General features: G+C 38.0%; 1 long non-coding RNA gene across 4 annotated transcripts; it reads right to left on the bottom strand.

Moving 5' to 3' along the window:
* Positions 1 to 9,187: 9,187 nt before the first annotated feature.
* LOC129430826 (uncharacterized) lies at positions 9,188 to 16,611 on the bottom strand. 4 transcript variants are annotated; one of them, XR_012358589.1, is made up of 10 exons: positions 16,360 to 16,611; positions 15,180 to 15,683; positions 14,902 to 15,078; positions 13,122 to 13,181; positions 12,905 to 12,985; positions 12,685 to 12,738; positions 12,443 to 12,529; positions 12,242 to 12,280; positions 10,318 to 10,405; positions 9,188 to 10,160 (listed from the first exon to the last, which is right to left on the bottom strand). It is a non-coding gene; the product is annotated as an uncharacterized lncRNA (long non-coding RNA). The 4 variants fall into 4 exon arrangements; XR_012358586.1 differs by lacking the exon at positions 12,242 to 12,280 and having other exon boundaries at positions 9,192 to 10,160; XR_012358587.1 differs by lacking the exon at positions 12,242 to 12,280 and having other exon boundaries at positions 9,192 to 10,160; positions 15,263 to 15,683.
* Between the last annotated feature and the right edge of the window lie 292 nt (positions 16,612 to 16,903).

Below are 16,903 nucleotides of genomic sequence, written 5' to 3'. Positions count from 1 at the left end.
ATAGATTCGCATTAGTTCCACCAGTGGCTCAGCCTTTATTTAGGTCAAGGGGTAAACAATAACAAATGGTGATTTTAAGTAAGCTGGGAGTGTCACAACATCAATCCAGTAGGTTAAACAGAACACTGACAAAATAATACGCTGGATTCACTAAAAAATGTTAATACAGTGCATCATTTTTGTATCCACTTTTTAAAGTAAGTTTTACATGGAATTTTAAGCAATTTAAGCAATTGCAATTTTTAGGTAAGTTTTACTTGGAATTGTAAGCAATTTAAGTAGTGCTGGGCAAAGATTAATTCGGATTAATCACATACAAAATAAAATAATATATAAGTGTGCACTGTGTGTAATTATTATGTATATATAAATACACACACACACAGTCATGTATGTATTTAAGAAACATTTACATGTGTGTGTGTATATAGAGCTATATCACACTCCTACTCGAGCGATATTGCTTATATATATATATATATAAGCAATATCGCTCGAGTAGGAGTGTGATATAGCTCTATATCATCACGGCTGTGATTAGGCCAGAGGCACGAGGCCGTAGGCTGAGTGCCAGAGGCAATCACAACCGTGATGATATAGAGCTATATCACACGACTCCGAGAGCGATATTGCTTTTATACAACAGTTCGACGGCACACGTTTGAAAAACGAAAACTAGAAAACAACAACGGAGTAATTTTAAAAGCCTCTTTGTTTGAGAACTACTTCTTCCGCCACGGATTTGAGGGCGGCCGGAATGACAGGTAACACTTTCGGCTGCTTTGAATCTCATATTAACTCAATGAACGGATTCGCCGTTTTTAAATATTACAATTTCTTGGTCACAAAGTGTAGTTTTAAGATTTGTTCAGTCGAGAATATATATGTATTATATTTAAATCTACAGTCGATTAGTAAAGATAGCGCCTGTTTGAACGTTTGCTTAGTGAGATTCGGTACGTATGAGAACCAAAGAATGAGCGGACGTCAGTGTTCACTCGCCCCGCTGACCATCGCCCTCTCTGGGCTACATCTCTGACAGGGATTCCCTGGCTCTCATGTTGGCCTGATGGTCAAAAAATAGATCAAATCAGCAGTATTTGGTGTCATGATGAAACTATTACTTGTTTTCTTATTCATATTTAGTGTCTTTTGTGTTGTTATTGTTTTGGCGCGAGGTAAAAGTTAATAAAACTATACTTTTATAATGTTACTATTGGTTTACCATTTCATCTTAACGCGATACGAGCACTCGGTTATTATTAGACTTCGTTCTTGTCAGTACTATATAAAACTGTTTTTTTTATAAGTGTCAGAGAGATGTTTTTGCATGCTGCTTATAAATATACCAGTGGCGATATCTCATAACATGTTTTAATAGTCACGTCGCGATTAAATAAATGATCAATGTCCACATTTAAAAGCTGCGGTGCTTACCTGCAGTTCCATGGTGTTTTCGCATTCTGATAAGAGATATAGCTCTAGAAAAAAATGAGTGTTTACATTCCTCTTTCCAAGTGTTAATCGTCCACACGATGTGACAAGATATTACTCCCATTAACTTTAACGTAACATCCAAGAGCGCTGATCTTTGACGGAATAATAACTTCCGATTGGGGATTCACAGACTGATTTATGAGCTAGTGAACTAATGAGACACATGGAGAGTGATTCAAAACAGCGCGGTTGTGTGTCTGCAGTTTTGCCATTCAGAGATGAGCCTGTTTAGAGGACCTCCATTCACTAGGTGGCGGAATGATACGAAAGGTGAAGCGGTTACTGTGCCGTTATCAGTAGAATATTGCACGCCTCTTAGCCAATCAGATTCGAGAACCAGGAAGAACTGTTGCATAATTATATATATATAATTTATATTTTTATGTATTCTTTATTATATATGAACAATAATAAAACATTTCTGAAATGAATATATGTATGTGTGTGTGTGTGTTTAAATATACATCATAATTACACACGGTACAGACACATATTAGGCAAAAATGCACTTTTATTCTGTATACGATTAATCATGATTAATCTTTGCCCAGCACTAAATTTAAGCAATTGTTTACATCAGATGCACCGCTACATTGCCAGGAAAAGACAATGGCAACCTTGTAACATGTTTACACCTAAATACTAGAAGTCACTTCCCTGACAGGGCTTATCCTCGTCCTAGACTAAAATGCTTGTTTGAGCTGCCTTAATTTAAAAATATCTTGCACTGACATATCTTAAGATAGCCTACAGTATAACAGTGTCATTGTTTTGACTCAAGATGCACACCTGTATTGTTTTGTGTAAAGTAAGTTTTAAAAACGACTTAAATGTCCTAATTTAACTAAGGACTAGTCTTGGATTAATCTAAACCCTGTATGGGAAACTGACCCAATAAGTATTTACTTTAAAAGTATCTTACAGTAATCTCATTGTTTACTAAAGTTTCAGATTTTGAAAAGCATTCAAATTTAAGATAGATGCACTTGACGGACTATAATATGTAGAAATGTGAAAATGGCCTTGCAATATTTTGTAGTTTCCTAACCTAATTTTTGATATTGACCATTACCTTCTTCGTAAAGAACACAGAATGCATTTTGGAACATTCTAAATTCATGCTATGATAAAGTATTGCCATGTATTTTAAAGGCACACCATGGAACTTTTTGGCCACTAGGGGGTGCTAGACATGTATTTTTCACTCCTAGCGCCCCTAGAGGCCACAAGCGCCGCAGCACTGTCGCAAAGGAAAGGAACTGGCCAACCTTAAAACTAAACTAAAAACTAAACATTTAAAACGCTAAAGGATCAACATTTTGAGACAACAGGGAGAAACGCAGTCATGTTAAAACTTTCTGATGAGGAACTCGTCGTGGCAGAAGCCATTTCTCAATCTGAAGGTTGCAGCCTCCGGATGTCATATTTCTAAGCTGTATACATCATCAAGACTGTCTTATTTCACAATATTAACAATTACAAAGTTGACTATTATACTTAGTTAATCGTAAATTGTTGCAGTATGCTTATGACTTGCGAATGTAATGCTCAGTTTACCTTAATAAACCAGGCTTGATGACGTATGCAGCCTGCATATTTGACCTCCGGAGGCTGCAGCCTTCCAATTGAGAAACGACCAGAAGCATTTCCTTGCCTTTTTCCAAACAAATATTGTTGCATCGTCTCTCTCTCCCTCGCCACCAGGATTTTCCGCAATGGCGCTCGTTTTTCCTCTCTTTTGTGTGAAAATTGTCGCTCCAAATCCAAGTAAACCGATGTGGTCCAAGCAGACCTAAAGGCTGCCGCTTTGTAATACGTCACGCGAGTGACAGCGGAACGCAGCAAATGAGGAAGAGAGAAGAGAGAAACGCTCGGATCTGATTGGTGAATGAATAGGGTTTGGTTTTACACTGTGTGAGTTTGAGCATGTTTGACTGCTATAGCATCCTGGATTGTAATGTAAATACCATAGACACAGTAAAAGAAAGGTAAATACGTGAACACCGCATCTGAATACAGGGAACTATATGCAAGATAATCACCGTCATTTATAAAGAACATCGCATTTATGTATGAATCAAGAGTTTATATAAAAAATTGCCTTAAAGGGGAATCGAACCTGGGTCGCCCGTGTAATAGGTCCGTGACACTAAAGACTGTGCCACAGAGTCACATAATAGAAGCTGCTCTCTACATTCCTTAAGTAGCCTCCAGCAAAATTCACGTTAAAAATAAATTGCGTGGAGGAAGTGACGTATGCCGTAAAGCAGTCGAATTTTGTAGTTTTTTTGTGCTCTGGTTACTACCAGAAACCCTAAGTTTTAAAATACGAGTAAAAGTGATACAGACCCCGTCAGGCTATGGTAGACATGTCATTCAATCTATTTAAAGTCGATGTACTATCACAAGGGTCTTGAAAATGTATTATGAAGGTTGAAAAACAACATGGTGTCACTTTAATATAGACATAGTAGGAATGCAAAATAGAGGCATATCTTGTCTAGAGTAATTTGAGCACTATTTTTGTGTTATCTCTGTGCATCATTTCTCATCCTTAAACAGGACATGGTGTATTATAGTGTTATAGCAAATAGGTTTGACTGTTAGCTGGTTTCGCTACTACCAGGAAAGCTTGCGGTATCATTGTGCTCTTCAGGCAAAGTGATATTTTTTCTCTCGTCTTGCCTGACAGATGGAGATTGAAGATGGGAAGGTTTCTGTCCTGGGTCTAAGTGCTCACATAGAATGCCCCCACCTGCTGTTTTATCCATTATCTGAGCACAAGCTGTGTCCTTCCTGTAATCAGGGAGTACAGCAGGGTCTACAGTAAAATTGAGGTTAAAGTGGAGAGCTCTGGAATAGCAACTCTTGTGTAATAGATGTGTAAAGGATGATCAGTATAAGTTAATTTAAGAGAGTTATCTCAGAATTTAAAAATTCGCACCCTCATGTTTTCCTTACTTCTTTGCTTCTATGGAACACAAAAGAAACATTCTAGATGAAATTCTATTCGATTTTGTTTCACTACGAAACACAATTTATTTTAAATTATTTTTTTGAAAGGGGACTAAATAACGAATAAAGAATCGAATAAGAGCTAGGAATTATTGGAAACTTCATCAAAACACTGTAAAACAGCATCCCAGAATGATATATTCTGAATTATAAAATTACTCGTTCTGGTTCTTCATTCTGATTGGTTGAAACGCGTTCAAAGCCGTGATAAAATACACCGGTAAACCCACGGTTCAGACCGCATCACAAGTATCACTGCGCCACTGTTGCTGCGTACTGGTTTATGAAAATAAACACCACAGTCTTTAATCATATTTTTAATTTTTCTACATTTGCACAATTATGGCGATATCCAGATAAATGTCATAGATATTGTTGAGTCATTTTGTCAATAAAGAGAAAACGTTCTCTGGGTTGTTTTTGTCTAAAATGGATATTTCTGCTATTGTCCACTAGATGGCAATCTTACCCAACTTAAACACTGACGCATTTACTCAACACAACAGCGTTGTGGTGGATTTAGCGTAACGTGTGAGATTTTATGGCTCTGAATCTGATCTCTTTCTAAAGTTCTTCACAAAAATGAAATTATCTCCGCTTTTGAAAATTTGAGAGGTGATAACTGATAAGAGAACAAATGAAGGTAGGATGAAACGTTTTTTTTTTTTTTTGTTTGTTGGAAAGTGGATGGTCTCTTCTTTCATTTGATATTTTATGATTATTTAAAGAAGATAGTTTTTCTGTTAGGCATTAAACTAAAACTGGGTCGGGCAACTTAAAAAAAAAAAACACTGACGGTGAAAGAGTTAAGCATGCTTCCATATTTGATTATCACTACAACAGTTGCACGATATAAATGTTAATGTATATTTTAGATGAATGTTGATTTATAAAAATAAACACTACAGTCTTTAATTATATTTTCATTGTGTCTTTGCTGCGTCTGTGTTGGTTGGGAACTGCGCTCTGTTTCAGCCACACTTGATTCTGAGGAACTACTTTGTTTGGCGGAGGAGCAATATTTGTACTAATATAATTACAACTTATTTGTGTTTCATTTTGTGAAACCCTGCTTTGCATATGAAGTAACCGTTTTATAAACGCAATAAACCCCCGCGAAGCAGTGGGGTTACAGTGCATTTTATAACAGCTAAGTGGGGTTCCGCTTCGCGTCATGCCTAACAACGCCCCTTAGCTGTTATAAAATGCACTGGTAACCCACTGCTTCTTGGGGTTTTTTGCTTTAGTAGTATACACCGACGAGGTCCTTCTGAAATTTGCCGCGATCTCAGTTCAGCTGCTCTGCCCTCCAGTGTCTGATGGTCAAACATAAAATATTCCCTTTGGATCTAACTGGCATTTTTTGTCTCATCAACTTTTTTCTCTTTATTATTAATATGAAGTGTTATTTGTTATCCTTTTAACTGATGCTAAAGTTAAGTTTCATAACTTTCAATCTACTTGTCTTTCAAATTGAAAAAACAACTAGAAAAAATGTGCAGGTCGCCCATGTGCGAGTACAAATGCTTGAGCTGTCTCATTTGGGCTCAGGCTGAAGTCTTGAGGTAAATGAATATCATATTAGCAATGTCAAGTTTAATGTACATTTCAAGTACATAAACATTTTATGCTAATAGCTTCATTGTAAATTGACACATTTAGCAACATATAAATGTGTTTTGTTTACGCCCAAAACTCACCTATTACTCATTAGGAGAATAGGAACCCTTTTAGACCGTGCACTCGGCACACAAACCATTTTTCCCATCTTTTAAATTAGCAAAAGTGGCTAGTGAATATAAGGCAGTTCATAAAACCAATAGAAGCATTGATCACCTCTAACATCATGTAAGTCATGCCATGTCATCTTTTATTATTTAAGAGTTCTCTTATACAGTAATCTGGTTGGTCCTTGTCACATGTCATCCTATCCACTGCTCACATATTACCCAGTCAGCTGGTGCCATGTCATCTGATGTTCAGACCCTTGCTATAGGTATGTCATGCTGTGTTCAATGTCTTCAGTCATTTCAATGGTTCAGCTATATGTAGGACTCTTTGTCAACTCCTTTTAATTCCATTCTCTGACACCAGTTTAGTCAAAAACACCCAGAGGAAAACTTTATTGATCCGATGTTGCTCAAAAATCTGAGACGTAGGATGCCTTGTAAAAGTGTAATTTTGATCTAAAATGTTTCACTTTTTTATTCCTTATGAGCATTTTTATTTTATTGCTTTAATTTCTTTTGCACATTTAACATTTTTCTTCATTTTACATCTTTTCATTTGGTCCTTTCTAAGATTCAAAATGCAAACTTATTTAAAAATTCATAGTTGCATTTATAGTCTTGTTTTCCTTTGGAAAATATTGACAGTTCTGTGACAATTCATTTATTTTGCAGAACCAAATGGGAGATTTCATGATGGTTCTATTGACTGGGGCATGTCTGATGTTATCCAAGTGGAACTGTTTTTAAATTATAATGTCAATGAAATGCTCAGACAGCAGGGGAGATAATTAAAGAATATCCTGAATGCAGGAGAAAAAGATGCAGAAAGCATGGAGAGAGAGATTTCCTCCACCGTAAGGAGGTTTTGTGTAAGGTCACAAATTAGAAGTATATTATTAGATTTAATAACCTTATGGACTAATTATGGGACATAAGAAAGCTCTGGGCTGTTTTTCTTGAAACCTTATTAGTTCTACGTTGTTCTTAAGTTGTACTTTAAACTGTACCTAATCGTTAATACGTGTTTCCCAAAACGTTCTTAAAGCTCACATAACACACCTGTTTCTGCATTTCTGATGTTAATCTGGAGTACCTATAGAGTAGTATTACATCCTTTATATCTCCGAAGAGACTTTAGTTTAATCGGATTTATGAAAGAAAGATTAGCTTTACCGAATCTTTCTGATAATGTACGAAAAAATGAAGGAGGAGGATTTACGAACGGCGGGCGCAGCAAGTACGAGTCATGCAACACTCTATACAACACTGTTTAACTTATGATTCACTACATGTTCGTGTCATTTATATAATATGCACGCGCCTACTTCCAACATAAGACAGAAGTCTTACTTACCGCATGCAACTCATGACCCGGTTGGGAAAAAACAGCGCATCAAACACACGCAAAACTCTGCTGCTACCCCGGATAAACAAATTATATCAATTGTTTCCTTAAGGCTGGCTTTCTTCTCCTTACATCCAAAAACACACTTCTTCTTTTGTGCCATTGTTGAGTTTTGAAATTAAACAAAGCTGTGTCGCGTGATGTGATGTTTGCAAGTTCTAGCGTCTCCCGCTGATTGACGGGTGGGCGGGGTTTTCCGGGGGAAGTGCCCATATAAAAAGTGATACGTATAGAAACCCCTGAAATGTCAGCTGGACCTGTAATCGAAAAAAACTTTCCGAAACTTGTACGCACCCTGACAAAGTGCATTCCGCAGAGAAATACTCTGTAACACGCCCCACTGCTTTTTTGACACATTGCCTACGTTTAGCATGAGGAAACAACTTTATAACTGTGTTAATAAGTTAGAAGGCATGAAATACCATTGAACCAACCCTTTAAGTAAGTATACCTTCTGTAAGTCATATCAAAAGGTTGGTCTGGACCACTCTTAGCTATACCTTATCCATCTTGACTCCGCTGTGACAAACGCTTGTGTACGTAGCAGTCTATATAATAAAATATATGTAAAAAAACAAAACAAATTTGCAATACATTCAGTGTTCAATTAAGCCAAATCTTTATTTTATTTAAAGAATACATTTTTTTATCATTACACTGTTGGTTGTTGGCTTTTTAATTACATTTAACTATACTTTAAGGCTTTAAGCAGATGTTTTTATCCAAAGTGACTTACAGAGATAAACAAAGAAAGAGGAGATCGGCTGAAAACTATTAGAACTTGAAAAACGTATTTTTGTTGTATGTTGATTGTGTTCAATTATGCAAATCTTTTTTATTTAAAGAATAAAACATTCACATAATTACACTGAGGGTTGTTAGCTTTTTAATTATATTTTCCAGATTTATATCAGCTGCAAACTATTAGATGCTACAAACTTAAGAGACTAATTAAAGGGATTCATTGGTGGAGGAGTATGGCTGCTATACAGCGAATAGTTGTGCTAAATCAAAGACGACGCCATCCACGGAGCCATTTGGTGTATGTAAACCACTCCCAGACAGCAATTTAGCTCTTACCGACGTTGGGGCGCATGTACTTGCCCGACATAAAGTGCCTCGGTGAGATGTCTTATGGAGATCGGTAGCTAATAGGCAAGACATCGGGAAGATGGTGGCATTAGAATGATCGCCGACCGTGAGCCAACGTAAACCCGCCCTAATTATTATGACCTATATGCGGCGCGATCCGCTTCGCCCTCCCATTGAACACAGCTGATTGTCGGCTGCATCGCTGTAAACGTCACAGCATGTTTATAAAGCAGCTGTTCCAGTGTTAAAGGGAGCGAGGCGTCAGGATCCCACCGTTATATAATTGATTTGTTTAGGCCAGGGGTCTCCATGGTGCCAGCACATTCTATTAGTCTCAATTGTAATATTTATTTATTACATACATATGTTTTATATTAACTTGGCTTGGTTTACGTATGTTAACATATTAAACAATACTAAAACATATCAAAAAGTAGAATAAAATAAAATCAGTAAGTAAAACAAAAAAGTTTTGAGTAGAATAAATAAAAAAGTAGCCCTCCAGATTGTTTTATACATATTGTTGTAGCCCTTGCTCACAATGTTGGAGACCCCTGCAGGCTAACTCATTTCATATTGTGTATCAACAACAATCAACCCTCAATAACAGTTTATGTTGTGTTAATCATAAAATTTCTTCCCTAACAATTTGACAAGAGCTAGTGGAGAAGTAGGCAACTAGCCCACTTGCATGCAAGACTCCGTCCGTGGCTGCGCAGTCTGCAGCCGCTTCCTTTTGAGTTGCCAGGTTTTATGACAAAAAAAGTTTAAATTGAAAGTAAGTGATTGTTATGTGTAGGGTGTATTTCATACACAATATGACAACCTGGTAAATGTCAGTCTAACAGAAAAAAATGGATCAGTGAGTTTTCCAGGAGAAATAACAAAACAGAAGGGCATCTGGAAATTTTTTTTTACTTTGTTTTTGCAAAGGCAGTTTCATTTATTTTAACACTCCACAAATTACACTTTGGGGTGGTTTCCCGAACAGGGATTATCTTAAACCGGGACTAGGCCTTAGTTTAATTCTGAAATATAACTAGTTTTAATAACATGTCTTAATAAAAACATTACTTGTGTGCATTTTGAAGCATCACAAAAGACACTGATGTATTTTATGATATGTCAGTGCAAGTTGTTTTCAGTTTGGACAGCTCTTACATTTATTTTAGTCTAGAACTAGTCTAATCCCTGTCCTTGAAACCGTCCCATAGCAAACTGCAACAAAAATAAGAAATTCCCTCCAGAATAAGTCATACTCCAGAATCAGTCCAATCAATTATTTCACTTAAGATGCTTGCTTGTCCCGCCTTTGCCGCCCCCATTCCTGTCTCTGCTCAGACAGCCGCAGCCAGTTTCTCACAGTCATCTTTATATCAGCCTCAGTGGAACTTTGTAGGCAGGATTTCTTAACACAGCACCTAAAAAAATGTAATAATGTAATAAGCAACAGAAAAAAATAAGACAGCACAAAAGTCTATATATCTTCGTGGATGGTTTCTAAAAAGACAATTCAGAAAAGTCAGAGCATTTTGCAAAAAATAAAATCATGTTGTTTCAACACATTGTAGGACTTACTCAGGAGTACCTGATGAATAGGCTGTGATTTAAGGAGAGCACATCCCTTCATCACTGGGTGTGTCTTGCTGCCAATCATCTTGTGGCACTAGGAAATACAGAAAAAGTCCCGTTACACAAAGAACAGCATCACCCAGGTCCAACTAACAGAGCTAAATAAGTGACCCCACAGCAGTGGTTCTAAAACTTTTTCTGTCATTTTTGTCATTCCCCATTTTATGTAGGACTGTGCTGTGTGTGCGCTGTGTATTGTGTGTGTGTGCCTGTCTCAGTGTGTTCTTGATCTGCATGCTAAACAGCTTATGTTCAGGAGAGCCCAGCCCTTCATATTCATCTTCCTGCTGCCAATTAACGGTTGTCACTATGAAATGATAAAATTAGATTGTGAAACTGCTAAACAATATGTAGGCTTTTTGCTCTCAAACTTTTCAAGTGCGCTTACAGCCACAAGTTTAAAGACCCAATGGACCCTTTTACTGTTTGTACACAATGGTGACGTGGCAACGTATGCACGAGCAGTTTGGCAACGGAAGTATGGCAAGAATCAGCAGTGAAGTAACACAGACAGAGAAAGTTATTTTAAAAAGTTGACTTATCAACTTTTTCAACACATCTACCAGATCCGTGTACTATAGTGGAGTGGATAGAAGACGTTAGCAGATGGCCAAATATAAAGTGGCCAGATACATATGAAGAGTTTGGTTCCAAAACCCAATAAATCCATTTTGACAAATTTTGTTAAAAACGTGTTTTCTATACCAAGAAAGTGACAAGATGAAAACCACTATTTTCTGTTACAAACTTTCACATAGCATCTTTAGGTTATAAAAACATAAAAAATGTTCAAATCCATAACTTGATTTTCAAAGATTTATTATAAAAACAGATTATTTTTTCCACAAAATGCAATAAATTCATGACAAGTTTTTATTTAAAATGCTATAAATCTATTGAATCAATAGCCTTTATAAATGTGCATTCATCTTTGCCATGTTATTCATTTAGTTGACTAGTGGTATACACCAATTAAAAATATAAACATTAATGGCATTAATCAAAACACTTACTTTGTGATATTAAGAACACTGTCATTGATGCGGTTATACTTGACGTCGTCGCTTAACGTGTTTCACAGCGATCATCTGTAAAATGTTTTGGTCCTGCTCGATTTTCGTTGACTTTGAGTAAAATTATGGAAAGTTTTTCATAAGATCCCCTGGGGTCAATGTGTTAGCATGACAGAAACTTGATGTTGTCGGCCCGGGCAAACAAGCACCCGTCTCCCGAGTGTCTCTTGCGTATATTATTAGATGTTGATGGCTTACGTTTCTTTCCCGTCACAGAAAACCATCACAGGTTTATCAATGCTATTAAAGTATTATTTTGTTTTTGTTTGTTTGTTGATCACGAAGTACAAAGTAGATGAGGAAAACTAGTATTCCGTGTACTCAACGCGCCGCCATTGTTTGTTTACATTGCAATGGTGCGCTGCAAACTGTGGAGCGGATTTATGGCATTCTGTAGAAAAGGAGGAGTGGCGTTCATTGCATTTTGGGAAAAAAGGGAGAAAAGATGACAGAATAAAACGGCGTATATTGGATTTTGCTTAAAATTAAGAATTTACTTTTTAATATTGACCTGATATAATACTGATTCTGGCAGCAACTCATTTTTTTCAAAAATGGCGTTTATTTGGGACCAAACTCTTTATATATACGTATATTAGTATATTATATTAGTACAACCAAACGCAACAACCAGACATTTTGATGCTGGGAAACCGTTTTAATAAACTTTCTGAGTTGCTAACACGTTAGAACAACTGGCGAACAACAACACTTCCGTTGCCGAAATGCGCGCACAAACTATTTGATCACGTGGGCTGTAAAAGGGTCTATGCATCACATATTTAACGGAAACTTACATTCAGTACGAAGAAGGTCCTCATTCACTGATGTAATCACTTAAATGGTAAAAACACAAATGGCCCAGATCCAGCTTGATTTTAAAATCTGGCCCTAATTCATTTGCTATTGAATTATTCTGAAATGTATTGTTTTACTACCTCAGTATGATGTTCTGAGTAAAAAGTGCAGATTCATACATTACATGTAAAATATCTTACTATCGTTAGTCCTCTGACGGAGCACTGGAAGAGGGTGACGTGGAGGCTGCTGCAAAGCACACAGGCCTTCGTTATTATTCGGTGTCACTAGAAAATACAGAAAAACGAAATTATTGGAGTGAACAGTAAGTCAAGTTTATCACAATTAGATAAACTAATGTCAGTGGGCTGAGTAATTGCCACACATTTCTACACACACACACGTGTCAGTGTTTTCATTGTCTGCGTTTTAAATGGCTTACAGTCAGGAAAGCCTTCAGTTCTCTGCGCCTCTTTCTGAATATTAACCGCAGTCTCTTGGAAAGACAGAAAACCTTGGTTTACTGATCACACTACTAATATAAACTCAAAAATCATATCTCTGGAACATCAAACTATGGTATGTGCTGTGGACCTGTGGAGTACATTGTGTCTGCTTGAATTTAGGGACCTGATGCATTTTACTATATAGGGTACACTTACCTTCACTCTACAATGATGTGGGATGGGCTGGAGGAGTTAAACAAGGGGTGGGAGGGTTAGCCAGCTTTCTTCTTACTGACACTTCAAGAAGATTAAAAAAGGTTACAACAGAAAGATGATCAAAAAGGCACATCAACCATAAGATTTGCACCTTAGATATCTACATCTGATATTCACTATATGAGAAGTGCAGCATTATACACATAAAATGTCTTACTAGGCTTGCTCCTTTGATGGAAACTTGGGTGGGCTAGAGAAGGCTGCTTCCTTTTTGTCACTGTCATGGCCATTTAAAAACAAGGATTAAAATTCGAAAAATGTTTAAACACAAATATTACAAATTCTTATCAGGCATAATTAAAGTATGAGCATGTAATTAAAGGGAGAGTTCACCCAAAAATGAAAATAATGTAATTAATGACTCACGAGTTTGGAACGACATGAGGGTAAGACCTCCGTTCATCTTCGAAACACAGTTTAAGATATTTTAGATTTAGTCCGAGAGCTTTCTGACCCTCCATTGAAAATCCATGCACAGCACACTGCCCAGGAACAGAGAGGCAATAAAAAAACACCATCAAAGCAGCCACCTGACATCAGTGGGTCAGCCAAAATGTGTTGAAGCATCGAAAATACACCTTGGTCCAAAAATAACAAAATTACGACATCATTCAGCATTGTCTTCTCTTCCGGTTCTGTTTTGAACGCGCACGAGACTAAAGTCACATGACTGCAGTGACGCAGCTGACGTACAACGTGGCTGATGTGTTATTAGGTGCGTCCCCGCTTTTTTTTGTGCGCCCGAGCTTCGTTTACAGTCGGAGGGAGACGAATGCTGTAAATGTGAAAAAAATTCACAAACATATCTGAGGATAACACGCCATCTGCGTCACAAGACTTTAGTCAGACACATGCGCTACACAATAGACATGGAAGAGAATGCTGAATAAATTTGTCATTTTTGGACCAAGATGCACCTTGGATGCTTCAACACATTCCAACTGACCCATTGATGTCAAACGGCAACCCCGATCATGTTTCTTATCATCTCTCTGGACATGGACAGCACACCGTGCATAGACCCTCAATGTAGGGTCAGAAAGCTCTCGGACCAAACATAAAACATCGGAGGTCTTACAAGTTTGGAACGACATGAGGGTGAGTCCTTAATGACATTATTTTTCATTTTTGGGTGAACTATCCCTTCAATTTTCTAATGGACATATGGAAACTTAAAGGAACACGCTGACTTTTTGGGATTTTAGCTCATTCACAGTAACCCCCAGAGTTAGATAAACGCATACACACCCCCCCATCTCTGTGCGTGCCGCAACCCCGTCCGACGCACCCACCGCCAGCCCATCTGAGCACAAAGACCTGAAGTAAATGGCTCCAGCCAGCACGCTGCTCCCAATAAGCGACAAAACAACAGCAACATTTTCCTATTTATGTGTTGTGATTTGATTAGTCACACCGTGCACAAACAACAAGGCCACGACACAGCCATCTTCTAACAGCATACACACTGGGAACCACACTATCAGAAGGCGAAGCACTTGCCACCCGGGGGGAGTAACTGCACAACTCTGACCGAACTCTCTGCTCCTCACCGGGGGTTTCTCAGGTGCTGCTAGCAAATCACTGCACCCAAGTAGCCGGGCTTTGCCTTCTGAGAATATAGTTCCCTGTATGTATATGATTAATAGATGGCTGTGTCTCACATGACCTTGTTATTTGTACATGTTGTGACTATACAAATCACAACATATAAATAGGAAAAAGTTGGCATTATTTTGTCACTTATTGGGAGCAGCATGCTAGCTGGAGCCATTTACTTCAAGTCATTGTGCAAAGCTAAGCTAGCGGTGGGTGCATCAGACAGAGTTACGGCACGCACAGAGATGAAAGGAGTATGTATGCACTTATCTAACTATGGGGATACAGTGAATAAGATAAAAAAATAAGCCTTAAAGGTCAAAATAGTTAATTCAACTTGCCAACTGTTATGTTGTTTCCAGCCATAGGTAGGAGGGAAGGGGGAGGAGGGTTTTTTGGAAGGTTTGTTGTGCGTTTTCTTCTTTTTCGCCTGTGATGTTTGTGGTGCATTTTGGGTGTCTGATGAAGGGCACGATGCAGGGGATGATGGTGGTGATGGTGATCTAAGTCAGGATGGTCTGTAAATGAAGTTTTTACAAAGATTAGTTTTCATATTGATCACATCGAACATAGAAAGTACAATGAGTAACATCAGAACAACATAGCCCCCCACTCTCACTTGTCTCATGTAGTATTCAACAAGAGTATTGTTTTCATCCTTTAGATGGGTTGGGTGATGTCCTCTTGAAAAAACATACTTACTCTTTGTACACAATGATGATGTGGCAACGTAGGTGCACGCAGTTTGGCAACGGAAGTATGGTAAGAATCAGCAGTGAAGTAACACAGACAAAGTTATTTTAAAAAGTTGACTTATCAACTTTTTCAACACATCTACCAGATCCGTGGACTATAGTGGAGTGGATAGAAGACATTAGCAGATGGCCAAATATAAAGTGGCCAGATACATATATACGTATATTATATTAGTGCAACCAAACGCAACAACCAGACATTTTGATGCTGGGAAACCGTTTTAATAAACTTTCTGAGTTGCTAACAGGTTAGAGAACCACTGGGGAACAACAACACTTCCGTGGCCGAAATGCGCGCGCAAGCTATTTGATCACGTGGGCTGTAAAAGGTTCTGGAGGCCACCAAGCCATGCCTTCATCGTATTTACCTGAGTGAAAAAAACAGAAAAGACATTTTATTTTGCCTAAATTACAAAGGTTAAATAAAGGCTCTATTTTATGAATAGGTGTGTGTCCAAAAACACTTACTTCATATCACTTTATTACTTAATAACCACTTTGTCTGACTGTCTACAGTGGCTGTGCACTTGTACTAAACTAGCTCTTTGATTGAAAGGTCTACTTTTAACGTTACCATAAAAACGCACAACAAGAGCTGCCTTTAATTTTAAGCATGTCACTTAGACAAAATCCTTAAAAATGCATTTAGAGTGTAAGGGGTCCATATTATAAAATGACAGATGTCATTTTTGTGTAGACAAAAGACAGTCCGTCAATTTATTACCGTTTACCTAACTGTTTACCGAACGATCCCCTCACGTCAAAAATACTGTCTAAAACAACTCACTGAAAAATATTTAATACGCGAACATATTAATAATAACTAACCAGGGGTGCGTTTCCCAAAACCATGTTGCTTATTTTCCATTGCCAACCAACTAGTTGCTAACACAACAGGTTAGCAACTATGGTTTTGGGAAACGCACCCCGAGTCAACAGTTATAACAACAAACCAAGTCTAAAAACATGTAACGTTGCCTCCGACGCCAATTTCTGTCATCCGTTTATCGAAAACATTTCCACAATCATATTTAATCAACATACCTTCGCGCTTACACTGCCGGCTTGATGTGGACCAACAACTGCGTAGATCTAGTGAAGAAAAAAAGAGGCGCGGTCGGCATAAAGGTTGCTCGCGGTTCCTCTGCCGATCTCCGGCTGCAGACTCATCGCGCCGATCGTTTACCCACCTACTTTTATTCTGTGTGCAGGGGAAAAACCCCAACCGACACTTTGCCGCTGGTGCCCTCCAATTGCCGACGTCGGTAAGACTGAACGTGCTGTCTGGGACTTTATGGGTGAGAACTTCAGTCCCCTGGCTACAATGCCAGACGCTGCTATTAAAAAATAATAATAATTCAGCTACCACGGCAGAAAATTTAGCATATTTTAGAAATGGTTGGTCAGACTTTGTCGAGACAAATTTGCCGGAGCTACCCCCTTTGGCACCAAAATTCAGCTTCTAGTGGCTCTCCATTTTTATACAGTGGGGAGTTTTCTGGAGGTGGTTGGGGATGGAAATGATGTGAGTAAAACATCAGTGTGGTGGTGTATTCACTAACACGCCACGGATTATATCTGCATGTCA

Source organism: Misgurnus anguillicaudatus, chromosome 18 (assembly GCF_027580225.2).
Source record: "Misgurnus anguillicaudatus chromosome 18, ASM2758022v2, whole genome shotgun sequence".
NCBI lineage: Eukaryota > Metazoa > Chordata > Actinopteri > Cypriniformes > Cobitidae > Misgurnus > Misgurnus anguillicaudatus.
This window is presented reverse-complemented; position numbering and strand designations above follow the sequence as displayed.